The sequence below is a fragment of the Schistocerca nitens genome, chromosome 6 (genome assembly GCF_023898315.1).
Source record: "Schistocerca nitens isolate TAMUIC-IGC-003100 chromosome 6, iqSchNite1.1, whole genome shotgun sequence".
Lineage (NCBI taxonomy): Eukaryota > Metazoa > Arthropoda > Insecta > Orthoptera > Acrididae > Schistocerca > Schistocerca nitens.
This window is the reverse complement of record NC_064619.1, coordinates 116043430-116059750: the sequence shown is the minus strand read 5'-3', so window position 1 is coordinate 116059750 and position 16321 is coordinate 116043430. Positions and strand designations below refer to the sequence as shown.

The 16321-nt window shown below is 48.1% G+C and overlaps 17 non-coding genes across 17 annotated transcripts; all 17 read left to right on the top strand.

Moving 5' to 3' along the window:
- Positions 1-631: 631 nt before the first annotated feature.
- On the top strand, positions 632-703 carry Trnat-cgu (transfer RNA threonine (anticodon CGU)). The gene has a single exon. It is a non-coding gene; the product is annotated as a tRNA-Thr (tRNA).
- Positions 704-1036: 333 nt separating this feature from the next.
- Positions 1037-1110, top strand: Trnan-guu (transfer RNA asparagine (anticodon GUU)). The gene has a single exon. It is a non-coding gene; the product is annotated as a tRNA-Asn (tRNA).
- A 689-nt stretch (positions 1111-1799) lies between these two features.
- On the top strand, positions 1800-1871 carry Trnat-cgu (transfer RNA threonine (anticodon CGU)). The gene has a single exon. It is a non-coding gene; the product is annotated as a tRNA-Thr (tRNA).
- Positions 1872-2204: 333 nt separating this feature from the next.
- On the top strand, positions 2205-2278 carry Trnan-guu (transfer RNA asparagine (anticodon GUU)). Its single transcript has one exon. It is a non-coding gene; the product is annotated as a tRNA-Asn (tRNA).
- A 689-nt stretch (positions 2279-2967) lies between these two features.
- On the top strand, positions 2968-3039 carry Trnat-cgu (transfer RNA threonine (anticodon CGU)). The gene has a single exon. It is a non-coding gene; the product is annotated as a tRNA-Thr (tRNA).
- A 333-nt stretch (positions 3040-3372) lies between these two features.
- On the top strand, positions 3373-3446 carry Trnan-guu (transfer RNA asparagine (anticodon GUU)). Its single transcript has one exon. It is a non-coding gene; the product is annotated as a tRNA-Asn (tRNA).
- A 689-nt stretch (positions 3447-4135) lies between these two features.
- Positions 4136-4207, top strand: Trnat-cgu (transfer RNA threonine (anticodon CGU)). The gene has a single exon. It is a non-coding gene; the product is annotated as a tRNA-Thr (tRNA).
- Positions 4208-4540: 333 nt separating this feature from the next.
- Trnan-guu (transfer RNA asparagine (anticodon GUU)) lies at positions 4541-4614 on the top strand. The gene has a single exon. It is a non-coding gene; the product is annotated as a tRNA-Asn (tRNA).
- A 689-nt stretch (positions 4615-5303) lies between these two features.
- On the top strand, positions 5304-5375 carry Trnat-cgu (transfer RNA threonine (anticodon CGU)). Its single transcript has one exon. It is a non-coding gene; the product is annotated as a tRNA-Thr (tRNA).
- A 333-nt stretch (positions 5376-5708) lies between these two features.
- Positions 5709-5782, top strand: Trnan-guu (transfer RNA asparagine (anticodon GUU)). The gene has a single exon. It is a non-coding gene; the product is annotated as a tRNA-Asn (tRNA).
- Positions 5783-12606: 6824 nt separating this feature from the next.
- Positions 12607-12680, top strand: Trnan-guu (transfer RNA asparagine (anticodon GUU)). The gene has a single exon. It is a non-coding gene; the product is annotated as a tRNA-Asn (tRNA).
- Positions 12681-13368: 688 nt separating this feature from the next.
- Trnat-cgu (transfer RNA threonine (anticodon CGU)) lies at positions 13369-13440 on the top strand. Its single transcript has one exon. It is a non-coding gene; the product is annotated as a tRNA-Thr (tRNA).
- A 333-nt stretch (positions 13441-13773) lies between these two features.
- Trnan-guu (transfer RNA asparagine (anticodon GUU)) lies at positions 13774-13847 on the top strand. Its single transcript has one exon. It is a non-coding gene; the product is annotated as a tRNA-Asn (tRNA).
- A 688-nt stretch (positions 13848-14535) lies between these two features.
- Positions 14536-14607, top strand: Trnat-cgu (transfer RNA threonine (anticodon CGU)). The gene has a single exon. It is a non-coding gene; the product is annotated as a tRNA-Thr (tRNA).
- A 333-nt stretch (positions 14608-14940) lies between these two features.
- Positions 14941-15014, top strand: Trnan-guu (transfer RNA asparagine (anticodon GUU)). Its single transcript has one exon. It is a non-coding gene; the product is annotated as a tRNA-Asn (tRNA).
- A 688-nt stretch (positions 15015-15702) lies between these two features.
- Trnat-cgu (transfer RNA threonine (anticodon CGU)) lies at positions 15703-15774 on the top strand. Its single transcript has one exon. It is a non-coding gene; the product is annotated as a tRNA-Thr (tRNA).
- A 333-nt stretch (positions 15775-16107) lies between these two features.
- Trnan-guu (transfer RNA asparagine (anticodon GUU)) lies at positions 16108-16181 on the top strand. Its single transcript has one exon. It is a non-coding gene; the product is annotated as a tRNA-Asn (tRNA).
- The last annotated feature ends 140 nt before the right edge of the window (positions 16182-16321 follow it).

Genomic DNA, 16321 nt, shown 5'->3' with positions numbered 1-16321 from the left:
GCTAGCGTGACAATTTGGCTGTGTTTGAGTGATGCCACAGAGCCTTATACACATTCAGCCAAGTGACACTGTAGGTAAAAACATGGCCCTACACAGACGTTCTACTCTTTTCCTATTTATTCGTCATGTGTGACACTGCAGTAGAGCGACGCCCACTACAAAAGACGTATTCTTTACATTCAATTTCAGCGTATACGTCGCGACTGCCATATGACAGGGCCTGTCTCTCGATGTCGATTTGTATTTGGTGTCTCTTAAGTGTCGGTCTGCAGTGGGCCGCTGTTGGCCGAGAGACGTGCAGTCGCCTTACATGAAGCCCCATGGGCAACGCCAGTGCCACTGTGGGCAACAGCATACTGTAGCCAGAGAGAGGAGCCGAAAGGCGCATTTCGCAGTCGAGCCACGCTATCCCACAAGCTGTGCACTAGGTCAGGATTGTGCAGACCGCAAACTTCTGGTGGCCCGACGCTCGTCGTCGATCGTAAGGGCGAAACCGTCAAGAGATTTGGAAAACGGCAATGTGGACACCCCCAGCAGCAGCTGTGTGCCAAATCCGATATCTGGTCGAGGGCTGGAAGGTTCATTATGATGAAGTGACAATTCGGGGATAGCTCACAAACGCTGAGCTGCCGCCTTCTTAGCTCAGTGGTAGAGCACTGGTCTCGTAAACCAGGGGTCGTGAGTTCGAACCTCACAGAAGGCATTCATTTTTTTAACCTTCCTGCAAGGAGCGGAGCTATCTCGACCAGCATCTAACACATGGCAGTACACTGAATGAAAGGGATGTTCTACAACCTATGACAAGTATTCTACTGGCCTCAGAGGTTTTCTGAATGCATAGGCACAACAGTGGTTTGTATGCATTTTGTAGTATAATGTCATGCTTGGCGATGTCATTCGTTTACGAGCCTCGCTACAGTGTGCATGCACGTTATCCATGTGAAGAGGCGCAAGCAGATGCTACCATTCTGCGAGATTCCTGCAGAAGGTATACCAATTGCGTTGATATACAGAGCACAAGTGAGCCAAATTCAACGCCTCCGTGGCGCAATCGGCTAGCGCGTTCGGCTGTTAACCGAAAGGTTGGTGGTTCGAGCCCACCCGGGGGCGAAATCGTTTTAACCGGCACCGAGGTGAGGACATACGTCAACTTTGTTAGAGATACACAGCTAGCGTGACAATTTGGCTGTGTTTGAGTGATGCCACAGAGCCTTATACACATTCAGCCAAGTGACACTGTAGGTAAAAACATGGCCCTACACAGACGTTCTACTCTTTTCCTATTTATTCGTCATGTGTGACACTGCAGTAGAGCGACGCCCACTACAAAAGACGTATTCTTTACATTCAATTTCAGCGTATACGTCGCGACTGCCATATGACAGGGCCTGTCTCTCGATGTCGATTTGTATTTGGTGTCTCTTAAGTGTCGGTCTGCAGTGGGCCGCTGTTGGCCGAGAGACGTGCAGTCGCCTTACATGAAGCCCCATGGGCAACGCCAGTGCCACTGTGGGCAACAGCATACTGTAGCCAGAGAGAGGAGCCGAAAGGCGCATTTCGCAGTCGAGCCACGCTATCCCACAAGCTGTGCACTAGGTCAGGATTGTGCAGACCGCAAACTTCTGGTGGCCCGACGCTCGTCGTCGATCGTAAGGGCGAAACAGTCAAGAGATTTGGAAAACGGCAATGTGGACACCCCCAGCAGCAGCTGTGTGCCAAATCCGATATCTGGTCGAGGGCTGCAAGATTCAGTATGATGAAGTGACAATTCGGGGATAGCTCACGAACGCTAAGCTGCCGCCTTCTTAGCTCAGTGGTAGAGCACTGGTCTCGTAAACCAGGGGTCGTGAGTTCGAACCTCACAGAAGGCATTCATTTTTTTAACCTTCCTGCAAGGAGCGGAGCTATCTCGACCAGCATCTAGCACATGGCAGTACACTGAATGAAAGGGATGTTCTACAACCTATGACAAGTATTCTACTGGCCTCAGAGGTTTTCTGAATGCATAGGCACAACAGTGGTTTGTATGCATTTTGTAGTATAATGTCATGCTTGGCGATGTCATTCGTTTACGAGCCTCGCTACAGTGTGCATGCACGTTATCCATGTGAAGAGGCGCAAGCAGATGCTACCATTCTGCGAGATTCCTGCAGAAGGTATACCAATTGCGTTGATATACAGAGCACAAGTGAGCCAAATTCAAGGCCTCCGTGGCGCAATCGGCTAGCGCGTTCGGCTGTTAACTGAAAGGTTGGTGGGTCGAGCCCACCCGGGGGCGAAATCGTTTTAACCGGCACCGAGGTGAGGACATACGTCAACTTTGTTAGAGATACACAGCTAGCGTGACAATTTGGCTGTGTTTGAGTGATGCCACAGAGCCTTATACACATTCAGCCAAGTGACACTGTAGGTAAAAACATGGCCCTACACAGACGTTCTACTCTTTTCCTATTTATTCGTCATGTGTGACACTGCAGTAGAGCGACGCCCACTACAAAAGACGTATTCTTTACATTCAATTTCAGCGTATACGTCGCGACTGCCATATGACAGGGCCTGTCTCTCGATGTCGATTTGTATTTGGTGTCTCTTAAGTGTCGGTCTGCAGTGGGCCGCTGTTGGCCGAGAGACGTGCAGTCGCCTTACATGAAGCCCCATGGGCAACGCCAGTGCCACTGTGGGCAACAGCATACTGTAGCCAGAGAGAGGAGCCGAAAGGCGCATTTCGCAGTCGAGCCACGCTATCCCACAAGCTGTGCACTAGGTCAGGATTGTGCAGACCGCAAACTTCTGGTGGCCCGACGCTCGTCGTCGATCGTAAGGGCGAAACCGTCAAGAGATTTGGAAAACGGCAATGTGGACACCCCCAGCAGCAGCTGTGTGCCAAATCCGATATCTGGTCGAGGGCTGGAAGGTTCATTATGATGAAGTGACAATTCGGGGATAGCTCACAAACGCTGAGCTGCCGCCTTCTTAGCTCAGTGGTAGAGCACTGGTCTCGTAAACCAGGGGTCGTGAGTTCGAACCTCACAGAAGGCATTAATTTTTTTAACCTTCCTGCAAGGAGCGGAGCTATCTCGACCAGCATCTAACACATGGCAGTACACTGAATGAAAGGGATGTTCTACAACCTATGACAAGTATTCTACTGGCCTCAGAGGTTTTCTGAATGCATAGGCACAACAGTGGTTTGTATGCATTTTGTAGTATAATGTCATGCTTGGCGATGTCATTCGTTTACGAGCCTCGCTACAGTGTGCATGCACGTTATCCATGTGAAGAGGCGCAAGCAGATGCTACCATTCTGCGAGATTCCTGCAGAAGGTATACGAATTGCGTTGATATACAGAGCACAAGTGAGCCAAATTCAAGGCCTCCGTGGCGCAATCGGCTAGCGCGTTCGGCTGTTAACCGAAAGGTTGGTGGTTCGAGCCCACCCGGGGGCGAAATCGTTTTAACCGGCACCGAGGTGAGGACATACGTCAACTTTGTTAGAGATACACAGCTAGCGTGACAATTTGGCTGTGTTTGAGTGATGCCACAGAGCCTTATACACATTCAGCCAAGTGACACTGTAGGTAAAAACATGGCCCTACACAGACGTTCTACTCTTTTCCTATTTATTCGTCATGTGTGACACTGCAGTAGAGCGACGCCCACTACAAAAGACGTATTCTTTACATTCAATTTCAGCGTATACGTCGCGACTGCCATATGACAGGGCCTGTCTCTCGATGTCGATTTGTATTTGGTGTCTCTTAAGTGTCGGTCTGCAGTGGGCCGCTGTTGGCCGAGAGACGTGCAGTCGCCTTACATGAAGCCCCATGGGCAACGCCAGTGCCACTGTGGGCAACAGCATACTGTAGCCAGAGAGAGGAGCCGAAAGGCGCATTTCGCAGTCGAGCCACGCTATCCCACAAGCTGTGCACTAGGTCAGGATTGTGCAGACCGCAAACTTCTGGTGGCCCGACGCTCGTCGTCGATCGTAAGGGCGAAACAGTCAAGAGATTTGGAAAACGGCAATGTGGACACCCCCAGCAGCAGCTGTGTGCCAAATCCGATATCTGGTCGAGGGCTGCAAGATTCAGTATGATGAAGTGACAATTCGGGGATAGCTCACGAACGCTAAGCTGCCGCCTTCTTAGCTCAGTGGTAGAGCACTGGTCTCGTAAACCAGGGGTCGTGAGTTCGAACCTCACAGAAGGCATTCATTTTTTTAACCTTCCTGCAAGGAGCGGAGCTATCTCGACCAGCATCTAGCACATGGCAGTACACTGAATGAAAGGGATGTTCTACAACCTATGACAAGTATTCTACTGGCCTCAGAGGTTTTCTGAATGCATAGGCACAACAGTGGTTTGTATGCATTTTGTAGTATAATGTCATGCTTGGCGATGTCATTCGTTTACGAGCCTCGCTACAGTGTGCATGCACGTTATCCATGTGAAGAGGCGCAAGCAGATGCTACCATTCTGCGAGATTCCTGCAGAAGGTATACGAATTGCGTTGATATACAGAGCACAAGTGAGCCAAATTCAACGCCTCCGTGGCGCAATCGGCTAGCGCGTTCGGCTGTTAACCGAAAGGTTGGTGGTTCGAGCCCACCCGGGGGCGAAATCGTTTTAACCGGCACCGAGGTGAGGACATACGTCAACTTTGTTAGAGATACACAGCTAGCGTGACAATTTGGCTGTGTTTGAGTGATGCCACAGAGCCTTATACACATTCAGCCAAGTGACACTGTAGGTAAAAACATGGCCCTACACAGACGTTCTACTCTTTTCCTATTTATTCGTCATGTGTGACACTGCAGTAGAGCGACGCCCACTACAAAAGACGTATTCTTTACATTCAATTTCAGCGTATACGTCGCGACTGCCATATGACAGGGCCTGTCTCTCGATGTCGATTTGTATTTGGTGTCTCTTAAGTGTCGGTCTGCAGTGGGCCGCTGTTGGCCGAGAGACGTGCAGTCGCCTTACATGAAGCCCCATGGGCAACGCCAGTGCCACTGTGGGCAACAGCATACTGTAGCCAGAGAGAGGAGCCGAAAGGCGCATTTCGCAGTCGAGCCACGCTATCCCACAAGCTGTGCACTAGGTCAGGATTGTGCAGACCGCAAACTTCTGGTGGCCCGACGCTCGTCGTCGATCGTAAGGGCGAAACCGTCAAGAGATTTGGAAAACGGCAATGTGGACACCCCCAGCAGCAGCTGTGTGCCAAATCCGATATCTGGTCGAGGGCTGGAAGGTTCATTATGATGAAGTGACAATTCGGGGATAGCTCACAAACGCTGAGCTGCCGCCTTCTTAGCTCAGTGGTAGAGCACTGGTCTCGTAAACCAGGGGTCGTGAGTTCGAACCTCACAGAAGGCATTCATTTTTTTAACCTTCCTGCAAGGAGCGGAGCTATCTCGACCAGCATCTAACACATGGCAGTACACTGAATGAAAGGGATGTTCTACAACCTATGACAAGTATTCTACTGGCCTCAGAGGTTTTCTGAATGCATAGGCACAACAGTGGTTTGTATGCATTTTGTAGTATAATGTCATGCTTGGCGATGTCATTCGTTTACGAGCCTCGCTACAGTGTGCATGCACGTTATCCATGTGAAGAGGCGCAAGCAGATGCTACCATTCTGCGAGATTCCTGCAGAAGGTATACCAATTGCGTTGATATACAGAGCACAAGTGAGCCAAATTCAAGGCCTCCGTGGCGCAATCGGCTAGCGCGTTCGGCTGTTAACTGAAAGGTTGGTGGGTCGAGCCCACCCGGGGGCGAAATCGTTTTAACCGGCACCTAGGTGAGGACATACGTCAACTTTGTTAGAGATACACAGCTAGCGTGACAATTTGGCTGTGTTTGAGTGATGCCACAGAGCCTTATACACATTCAGCCAAGTGACACTGTAGGTAAAAACATGGCCCTACACAGACGTTCTACTCTTTTCCTATTTATTCGTCATGTGTGACACTGCAGTAGAGCGACGCCCACTACAAAAGACGTATTCTTTACATTCAATTTCAGCGTATACGTCGCGACTGCCATATGACAGGGCCTGTCTCTCGATGTCGATTTGTATTTGGTGTCTCTTAAGTGTCGGTCTGCAGTGGGCCGCTGTTGGCCGAGAGACGTGCAGTCGCCTTACATGAAGCCCCATGGGCAACGCCAGTGCCACTGTGGGCAACAGCATACTGTAGCCAGAGAGAGGAGCCGAAAGGCGCATTTCGCAGTCGAGCCACGCTATCCCACAAGCTGTGCACTAGGTCAGGATTGTGCAGACCGCAAACTTCTGGTGGCCCGACGCTCGTCGTCGATCGTAAGGGCGAAACAGTCAAGAGATTTGGAAAACGGCAATGTGGACACCCCCAGCAGCAGCTGTGTGCCAAATCCGATATCTGGTCGAGGGCTGCAAGATTCAGTATGATGAAGTGACAATTCGGGGATAGCTCACGAACGCTAAGCTGCCGCCTTCTTAGCTCAGTGGTAATATGAGTCGCAGCCACGGTGCGTGACGGACGTGTGGCGGCAGCGCTGGCGCCTTGATGTAAACAACAGCTGTGTCGCTGGTACAAGGTCTGTTTTGTATCGCTTCTTTCGTTCTTGCGACTTCTGTAGCCTTTATTTGAAGACAGAATGAATACGGTTAATGTTTTGCGGAAAGATACGATCAAATTTGCATTTGACAGAAACTTTGTGAGACCGAAAGCGTTTGAGATTAAGCAGTGGTTTATGGACAAAGTACAGATTTCTGTTGATGATGTTGTTGGCGTTCATTTATCCTTTGTTTCAAATGCTGCCTTTGTTAAATTGCAAAGTCCTGACTTATGTTCTTCTATAGTAGATAAATGTGGTGGTGTCGTGAAGTTTAATCATTCCGATGGGTCTGTCAGTGATGTTATCGTTTCTCATGCTGGACTCGGCATCAGAACTATTCGAGTCTTTGAGTTGCCCTTCGAGATTCCGGCCGAAGAGATAAATAAAGTTCTTAGGCCATATGGTAGGATTATTTCGAACATTGCAGAGAAATGGTCAGAGTCCTATATGTTTCCGGTCTTGAATGGCGTTCGTGAAATTAAGATTGAGCTTCAGAGGCATATACCTTCATATATCACTGTGTGTGGCTATCGAGCTCTCGTTATATATGACGGACAACCCCGAACTTGCGCTCTCTGTAATTCGACTGAGCACATTAGAAATGAGTGCACTAAGCGACGTGTTCCCCAGCTCCCGGCTGCGGACACTGCAGTTTCAGGCCCGGCGGTTAGTCTCAAGTTAACCTACGCGGCCGCTGCATACACTCGCGACCCCGCAGTACCGGCCCCCGCAGGGCATGGGGAAGCTTCCTCTGCACACGCGGTACCCGAGACTAACTTAGTACCGAGTCTCGGTGAAGCTGTTCGGGAAACAGACAAGCGGTCATCACTTGATGAAACACGTGAGATCTCCATTACGACTGAACGTCTGTCAGGTGTGCAGCAGGAGGTACTGCCCACCGCGGGAATTGCCATTGCACGGCATTCTTCGACTTTCCCACACGGGGGTCCGACGGCTTCCGATCAGTCAGAAAAGGGTACTGCAGGTCCACTAGTCCTACATACAGAGGCAACTGACGGGCCAACGGGGGAAACGTCGAATGGAGGAGAAGTGGGAACTGCAAATGCGAACGACCACCACTGTGTGCAGGAATCAGATACTGGCGCACCACCTAAAGTTCGCAATGAGCTGGTGACTGCACCAACCATAGGGCCTACAAACGACACTGCCAACAGAAATTTAGATAAACAGAAGGGACAGAAGTCGTCAGAGGATTCCCCCACAACCTCAGCGGGAAAATCTCCAGACTCGTCTCCTGTGCGATCCCCAAGGAGAAAACGAAACTCCAAGAAGCGGAGATTGGCTCATGAAGCTGCCGAGAGTTTGGCTCCTGCTTTACGGGACAAGCTCCGGTCCATACAGGGGAAAGACAAGGTGTTGGAAGGTTCTCCTCCGGCAAGTGCCGACGAGGGCCCTGCAGCACACGGCAGTCTTATGCAGTCTGCAAACGGACGCCAACCATCCTCTAATGAGATTAACACTACAACTGCAGATGTCGTAGAGGCACCCGCGCTCGATCGCAGTACTTTAGGGACCAGACTGGACTGGGCAGAAGAAGGAGAAGAATGTTCTGATGAAGATATGGACAAATCTTCCCTAAAAGACGAAGACAACTTTTATTAATAGCGTGGGCTTACCCAATGTACTGTGCCATACGCAGGAGGGATACGTACGGGGCGGGAGTATTTATTCATCCTTAGGACAACTTCAGCTCGAGTAACTCATATATCGGGATGCAACAAACGTATCACGTGACTACCTTAAACATCAATAAAATACAGAATGAACTTAAAGTGGCTGCTCTTAGAGACTTTTTATATCAGTCCGACACTGATATTGCATTCTTACAGGAAGTTCAAGTTTTGGATCTGTATGTAGCTGGGTATAAACAAGTTTTAAATGTAGCTCCTGAGTGTCATTGTGGGACAGCGATCCTTGTCAGGGAAGGGATTGAATTGAAAGATGTGTGTTTGTTAGATTCAGGGAGGGGCATTAGATGTACAATTTTTAATACAACTTTTATCAATATCTATGCTCCATCGGGAAATAATGCTAGATCTGAGAGGGCTAGGTTTTTTAAAAGTGATATTTTAACTTTACTTAAAGACAACCCAAGGGAGGTTCTCATCGGCGGCGATTGGAACTGTGTTTTAAAGGAAAAGGACCAACGTCCAAATTTTAATAAATCCGGCGAACTTGATTGTCTAGTCCACCACATGAAATGGAAAGACGCGTGGGAAATAAAATATCCGACTGCGGTCCGCTTTACCTATGTCAGTAGTCGGTCGCAAAGCCGAATTGATAGGATCTATGTTTCCTCGAACTTAGAAGACAAAGTCGCTGCAATTGAAGTCGTACCCACTACTTTCTCCGACCACCTAGGCGTACGATGCAGTGTGAAATTAATGAAGCAGAAGACGTACTGGGGTAGGCCTCTGTGGAAATTAAACATCGCCATGTTGGTAGAGAACTCTCTCGCGGATCTAATAGCGGTGACTTGGCAGGCTTGTCTGAGGCAGCGTTATAAATATAGGACTACTATAGAGTGGTGGACCTCTGTTGCCAAGAAAAAATTACGATCCACTCTGATAGAGTACAGTAAAGATCGCGCGAGATGGGTCCGACATACAATTGAATTCCACTATGCTTGCTTACGCGACCTCTACGAGCAGCCGATGACTCAAGACATTTTCCTACAAATTAACAGAACCAAAGCAAAGCTCCTAGCTCTCAGGAGGTCACAGTTAGAGGGTTTAAAAATCAAATCACACACACCGACTGTTGTCGAAGAGGAAACTACCTCAATATATCATCTAATCCGCCATGAACAACAAAGGAGAAGGAATTTTATTGAGTACCTCCGAGCTGAGGACACGAGCGTCCTGACAGATCAGAAAGACATTATGTATGAGGTTTTTCGATTTTATGACACCCTTTATGGTGAACGACCGATTGACGAACCGGTGGTGAGAGACTTTTTATCCACATCTAGCATTGCGAACACATTAACGGCAGAGGATAACCTCGTTTTTAGAACAGCAATAACCGAAGACGACGTTTTCGACTTATTGAAGTCGTCACCTTCTAAGAAATCACCTGGCCCTGACGGATTGCCTTTAGAGTTTTATAGAACTTACTGGCCTGTAATAGGTAACACTTTCACTGAAATTGTAAATGAAGTCTTGCACGGAGAGGCCGTCCCGCCGGAATTTAAAAAGTGTATCACTGTGCTTCTTCCAAAAGGTAGGACCACAGAAATCAAGGATATCGGTAAAATGAGACCTATAACCTTACTGAATTCTGATTACAAAATAATAGCGCGGGTTTTCAAGGAGAGATTACGGCCGGTCTTCGACAAGGCCATAGGGTGTTATCAGACTTGTCTTCCTGGACGCAGCATGTTCAAGACTGTCAGTGAATATCGGGACATAGTCGCCATCTTTTCCAACACAACTGAACCAGGCGGTCTTGCTTTTATAGACTTCGCCAAGGCGTTTGATAGGGTCAACCACAGATACCTTTTTCAAACCTTGAAGTGTATGGGATTAACTGCTCCGAATGTGAAAATTTTAGCTAACATTTTAACTGGTATCAACACCAAGATCTGCCTGAATGGACACTATACTAAGGATATTTTGATCAGAAACGGAGTCCCACAAGGGAGTCCATTATCCATGATGCTGTATGTTGTTGCGCTGGAACCTCTTTTGAAACGTTTAACTGCTGCTTTAGATGGCATCGCCGTATCAGGTAAGAAGAAAGTTACCAATGCTTACGCTGACGACGTTGGTGTGATAATAAGAAGCAATGAAGACATACTGCGTTTGACAGACAATTTGCGGCTTTACTGCAACGCAACGGGTGCAGTAGTAAATGAGGCGAAGAGTGCGTTTTTACCTCTTAACGGTCTCATGGAAGCTCCGATTACTTGGGCGAAATGTGTCGACCATCATACAGCCCTGGGTGTCACCTTTTATAGTTGTCCCCTTCGAACAATTGCATCCAACTGGAAGAACATGTTGGACAGGATTCGGGGTGCTCTCCTGTTACATCATATGAGAGAGCTCAATATAAAGCAAAAAACTAAACTTGTAAATCTTTCCGTTCTCTCTAAGGCCATGTATGTGGGGCAAATTTTACCCATCCCTAAAGGAATAGCAAAAGCTATTATGTCGACAGTCTGTCGCTACATTTGGCAAGGAGAAATTTTTAGAGTCGCTGCTGCGATGATTACCTTAAAACCGGACGAAGGAGGACTTGATCTAACGGATATACAGACGAAAACTACTGCTTTGTTTATAAAGCGATCCCTGCACCTCATTGAGGACCACCCGACCAGCGTAACATCACAATTGTTCAAATTTTTTAGACCTGCCAGTTTGAAGCCACCTATCAATATTAGCACGATCAATTATAAATTGAAACATATTAGATTTTACTATTTGGAGATCAGTTACATGGAATCTGTTTTACACGACATACATAAGCGGAACTGCCGCTACATGGTCGATCGTTTAAGATCACACTCTACCCACCATAAGCAGGAGATAAAGTTTCCGCATCGCAACTGGAAACACATTTGGAGCAATCTCCATAATAAATTCCTTCCTACAGACGTCCAAATGGCATGGTATAGGGTAGTAAATGACATCGTTAGTACCAATGAGAAATTATATTCCATCGGACTTTGTGAAACAAATCAATGTCTACAATGTTCTGAACTTGACACCTTATCTCATCGGTTCCTTTGTAAAGGATATAGAGACATATGGCACGACCTTCGGAAGCAGGTTTGTTTCATTAAGCGGACTGATGGTCGCGAAATTACGTTGGATGCAATATTTTTCCCGGATGAGATTCTCTTTCCTCCACAAAAACACAATGTCGTATTATGGCTCCTGGGAAATTTTATCTACTACGTTGTAAATAAACAAGGACATGACAATATTCTGGAATATACAGAATTTATACGGGGACAATATTACAGACTGTGTCGTACCACGGATCACAAAAAAAATTTCGGCAATATGTTGAACATTCTCTTCGAGAGACATGGAGTGGGCTAACTGAATACAGTTCAGCGCCACACTTGGAAGAGTGCTGAAGTAGGGGATAGCTGTTGAGGGCGAAGTACGGTGGGGACTTCGAGGGCCCCGAGGCCGCTACGGTAGCCGAGAAGGCCTCCACAGAACCCTAAAAAAGCTTCACTTCCAAGTGTCCCATCAGGCGGCAGCAATGCTCGCCCCTACTGGATTTGACACTCGCCGATCTTTAAGTATTTACATAATATACTATTTACTTTTTTTTTTCTTTAGGAGGCATTTCTTCAGTTACAAATGGGACCACGCATCCAGTGGCCCAGGTATTACGGAAAATGTACAAGAAGTATTGTACGTCAATTCCAACATTTTTATTTTACCATGTTTGCAGGAACACCCATTTTTGGTTACTTCAGTTCATAAAGTAAAGAAAGACTAAAGCGAAGAAGCTAGCCGAAGAAGGCAAATCAGGTGAGCGTATGGATGGGCTGTATGGGGAGAAGGGAGGCCCACAAAATAAAAAAAAAAAAAAAAAGAAAAAAAAAATAAAAAAATAAAAAAAAAAAAAATAAAAAAAGTGGTAGAGCACTGGTCTCGTAAACCAGGGGTCGTGAGTTCGAACCTCACAGAAGGCATTCATTTTTTTAACCTTCCTGCAAGGAGCGGAGCTATCTCGAGCAGCATCTAACACATGGCAGTACACTGAATGAAAGGGATGTTCTACAGCCTATGAAAAGTATTCTACTGGCCTCAGAGGTTTTCTGAATGCATAGGCACAACAGTGGTTTGTATGCATTTTGTAGTATAATGTCATGCTTGGCGATGTCATTCGTGTACGAGCCTCGCTACAGTGTGCATGCACGTTATCCATGTGAAGAGGCGCAAGCAGATGCTACCATTCTGCGAGATTCCTGCAGAAGGTATACGAATTGCGTTGATATACAGAGCACAAGTGAGCCAAATTCAAGGCCTCCGTGGCGCAATCGGCTAGCGCGTTCGGCTGTTAACCGAAAGGTTGGTGGTTCGAGCCCACCCGGGGGCGAAATCGTTTTAACCGGCACCGAGGTGAGGACATACGTCAACTTTGTTAGAGATACACAGCTAGCGTGACAATTTGGCTGTGTTTGAGTGATGCCACAGAGCCTTATACACATTCAGCCAAGTGACACTGTAGGTAAAAACATGGCCCTACACAGACGTTCTACTCTTTTCCTATTTATTCGTCATGTGTGCACTGCAGTAGAGCGACGCCCACTACAAAAGACGTATTCTTTACATTCAATTTCAGCGTATACGTCGCGACTGCCATATGACAGGGCCTGTCTCTCGATGTCGATTTGTATTTGGTGTCTCTTAAGTGTCGATCTGCAGTGGGCCGCTGTTGGCCGAGAGACGTGCAGTCGCCTTACATGAAGCCCCATGGGCAACGCCAGTGCCACTGTGGACAACAGCATACTGTAGCCAGAGAGAGGAGCCGAAAGGCGCATTTCGCAGTCGAGCCACGCTATCCCACAAGCTGTGCACTAGGACAGGATTGTGCAGACCGCAAACTTCTGGTGGCCCGACGCTCGTCGTCGATCGTAAGGGCGAAACAGTCAAGAGATTTGGAAAACGGCAATGTGGACACCCCCTGCAGCAGCTGTGTGCCAAATCCGATATCTGGTCGAGGGCTGCAAGATTCAGTATGATGAAGTGACAATTCGGGGATAGCTCACTAACGCTAAGCTGCCGCCTTCTTAGCTCAGTGGTAGAGCACTGGTCTCGTAAACCAGGGGTCGTGAGTTCGAACCTCACAGAAGGCATTCATTTTTTTAACCTTCCTGCAAGGAGCGGAGCTATCTCGAGCAGCATCTAACACATGGCAGTACACTGAATGAAAGGGATGTTCTACAGCCTATGAAAAGTATTCTACTGGCCTCAGAGGTTTTCTGAATGCATAGGCACAACAGTGGTTTGTATGCATTTTGTAGTATAATGTCATGCTTGACGATGTCATTCGTGTACGAGCCTCGCTACAGTGTGCATGCACGTTATCCATGTGAAGAGGCGCAAGCAGATGCTACCATTCTGCGAGATTCCTGCAGAAGGTATACGAATTGCGTTGATATACAGAGCACAAGTGAGCCAAATTCAAGGCCTCCGTGGCGCAATCGGCTAGCGCGTTCGGCTGTTAACCGAAAGGTTGGTGGTTCGAGCCCACCCGGGGGCGAAATCGTTTTAACCGGCACCGAGGTGAGGACATACGTCAACTTTGTTAGAGATACACAGCTAGCGTGACAATTTGGCTGTGTTTGAGTGATGCCACAGAGCCTTATACACATTCAGCCAAGTGACACTGTAGGTAAAAACATGGCCCTACACAGACGTTCTACTCTTTTCCTATTTATTCGTCATGTGTGCACTGCAGTAGAGCGACGCCCACTACAAAAGACGTATTCTTTACATTCAATTTCAGCGTATACGTCGCGACTGCCATATGACAGGGCCTGTCTCTCGATGTCGATTTGTATTTGGTGTCTCTTAAGTGTCGATCTGCAGTGGGCCGCTGTTGGCCGAGAGACGTGCAGTCGCCTTACATGAAGCCCCATGGGCAACGCCAGTGCCACTGTGGACAACAGCATACTGTAGCCAGAGAGAGGAGCCGAAAGGCGCATTTCGCAGTCGAGCCACGCTATCCCACAAGCTGTGCACTAGGACAGGATTGTGCAGACCGCAAACTTCTGGTGGCCCGACGCTCGTCGTCGATCGTAAGGGCGAAACAGTCAAGAGATTTGGAAAACGGCAATGTGGACACCCCCTGCAGCAGCTGTGTGCCAAATCCGATATCTGGTCGAGGGCTGCAAGATTCAGTATGATGAAGTGACAATTCGGGGATAGCTCACTAACGCTAAGCTGCCGCCTTCTTAGCTCAGTGGTAGAGCACTGGTCTCGTAAACCAGGGGTCGTGAGTTCGAACCTCACAGAAGGCATTCATTTTTTTAACCTTCCTGCAAGGAGCGGAGCTATCTCGAGCAGCATCTAACACATGGCAGTACACTGAATGAAAGGGATGTTCTACAGCCTATGAAAAGTATTCTACTGGCCTCAGAGGTTTTCTGAATGCATAGGCACAACAGTGGTTTGTATGCATTTTGTAGTATAATGTCATGCTTGACGATGTCATTCGTGTACGAGCCTCGCTACAGTGTGCATGCACGTTATCCATGTGAAGAGGCGCAAGCAGATGCTACCATTCTGCGAGATTCCTGCAGAAGGTATACGAATTGCGTTGATATACAGAGCACAAGTGAGCCAAATTCAAGGCCTCCGTGGCGCAATCGGCTAGCGCGTTCGGCTGTTAACCGAAAGGTTGGTGGTTCGAGCCCACCCGGGGGCGAAATCGTTTTAACCGGCACCGAGGTGAGGACATACGTCAACTTTGTTAGAGATACACAGCTAGCGTGACAATTTGGCTGTGTTTGAGTGATGCCACAGAGCCTTATACACATTCAGCCAAGTGACACTGTAGGTAAAAACATGGCCCTACACAGACGTTCTACTCTTTTCCTATTTATTCGTCATGTGTGCACTGCAGTAGAGCGACGCCCACTACAAAAGACGTATTCTTTACATTCAATTTCAGCGTATACGTCGCGACTGCCATATGACAGGGCCTGTCTCTCGATGTCGATTTGTATTTGGTGTCTCTTAAGTGTCGATCTGCAGTGGGCCGCTGTTGGCCGAGAGACGTGCAGTCGCCTTACATGAAGCCCCATGGGCAACGCCAGTGCCACTGTGGACAACAGCATACTGTAGCCAGAGAGAGGAGCCGAAAGGCGCATTTCGCAGTCGAGCCACGCTATCCCACAAGCTGTGCACTAGGACAGGATTGTGCAGACCGCAAACTTCTGGTGGCCCGACGCTCGTCGTCGATCGTAAGGGCGAAACAGTCAAGAGATTTGGAAAACGGCAATGTGGACACCCCCTGCAGCAGCTGTGTGCCAAATCCGATATCTGGTCGAGGGCTGCAAGATTCAGTATGATGAAGTGACAATTCGGGGATAGCTCACTAACGCTAAGCTGCCGCCTTCTTAGCTCAGTGGTAGAGCACTGGTCTCGTAAACCAGGGGTCGTGAGTTCGAACCTCACAGAAGGCATTCATTTTTTTAACCTTCCTGCAAGGAGCGGAGCTATCTCGAGCAGCATCTAACACATGGCAGTACACTGAATGAAAGGGATGTTCTACAGCCTATGAAAAGTATTCTACTGGCCTCAGAGGTTTTCTGAATGCATAGGCACAACAGTGGTTTGTATGCATTTTGTAGTATAATGTCATGCTTGACGATGTCATTCGTGTACGAGCCTCGCTACAGTGTGCATGCACGTTATCCATGTGAAGAGGCGCAAGCAGATGCTACCATTCTGCGAGATTCCTGCAGAAGGTATACGAATTGCGTTGATATACAGAGCACAAGTGAGCCAAATTCAAGGCCTCCGTGGCGCAATCGGCTAGCGCGTTCGGCTGTTAACCGAAAGGTTGGTGGTTCGAGCCCACCCGGGGGCGAAATCGTTTTAACCGGCACCGAGGTGAGGACATACGTCAACTTTGTTAGAGATACACAGCTAGCGTGACAATTTGGCTGTGTTTGAGTGATGCCACAGAGCCTTATACACATTCAGCCAAGTGACACTGTAGGTAAAAAC